Here is a 1482-nt window from a genome sequence, read left to right as displayed (position 1 = left end):
GAAAAATGAGAAGCTTAACAAAGTGATGAAGGTCTGTGTAGGTTTGTTATGATATATAAAGGATGAGACAAAAATAATGTATACATAATCTTAAAATTTCTAAGTTCATAGTATGGTTCTTTTTTTAAAAAAAGATTTATTTCATTTTGCTTTATTTTATTTTTAATTATGGTACTGTGTGTGTGTGTGTGTGTGTGTGTTTGTGTGTCTATGCATGTAAGTAAAGGTGTCCACAGAGGCCAGAGGGATCAGTTCCCCTTGGAGCCGGAGTTCCAGGTGGTTGTAAGCACCCAACCTGAGTGCGGGGAACTGAACTAGGTCCTGAGGAAGGGCAGTACTCACTCAAAAGCCCTGTGCCATCTCTGCAGCTCCTTTTTGTTTTGTCTTCTTTTGTCGGTAGCTAGTTTTAAACCTGTGTTCTGTACTGCTACCTTGTTGTGTAAGTAACTATAGATTTCTAAGTACCAAGTTAACTAATTACAAAGGTAGCATTGTTTGCACCACTGGTTAGCTTAACCTTCAAATTTAACAAAAATCTCTCTGTTACTGAATTTCTCTATTTTTGTTGTATTTGTGAAATGTCTATTATAATTTTCTCTATAACCTTCTGTGTTTATTTTGTAGACTTAGAGTTTTGACTTCTACTTGTCCTAAGCCTTTTTCCTTCTCCCAAAAGCCTCCTCTTCAGCTTTTTGAATCATCTTTTTAATTATTCTTTTCAGTTAATCTTGGAATTCTAATGAAGACTTAATTGGGATTTGTTGGTTATTCATAGAGTATAAAAATTACATTCTGTCTCCTTTTATCTTTTTGTCCACTCTGTGGATTGAACCTTGGGCCTCCTGTATGCTGTGCAATCTCTCTTCTGCTGAGCTACATCTCTTGTCCCACTTCCTGTTTTTAATAGCACCATGATGTGAGCTGTATTGCTAAGCATGAGTTTAATTTCCGCTAGTAACCTGTAGTGCCGCTTAGGCGACTGAGTTTTCTAATCCACTTTTATGATTTGTTTTTATTAATTTGCTCTTTGTTGGACCATTTTCCATTATTTTGTGATCACTTTTACATAGTTTTCTCTCCTGTCTCTTCTCTTTGATCTAGCCTATGCTGTTTATTTCTTGGATTCCAGTCAGGTACAACATAGATTGTTAACTTTTAAAAAAACACCTCTTTGACCATGCTTTTCCTTAATGAGGCTCCTTCTTACTTACCTTGGACCACACTCCACATTCTGATAGTGTTAATTTTTAGACCATGCCTGGCTAGAAGTCAAATCATGGTTGAGCAGCGTCTTTGTTGAACAGTCATCCGAGTATTCAAAGAGAGAGGCCTAGATTCAGGGGTCATGTTGTCTCTTTGATCTTGATAGGAAGACTGTTTATTAGTACAAGAGACAGTATCCTAAATGTCAAATTGAAAGAGGCACACAGGCATATATTCATTCTAAGGAATGGACAAGGTGATACATGTGTCAGGGAGGGG

This window comes from Nannospalax galili, unplaced genomic scaffold, assembly GCF_000622305.1.
Source record: "Nannospalax galili isolate Female #2095 unplaced genomic scaffold, S.galili_v1.0 scaffold2437, whole genome shotgun sequence".
In the NCBI taxonomy this organism is placed as follows: domain Eukaryota; kingdom Metazoa; phylum Chordata; class Mammalia; order Rodentia; family Spalacidae; genus Nannospalax; species Nannospalax galili.
Note: the sequence above shows the minus strand (reverse complement) of the source record.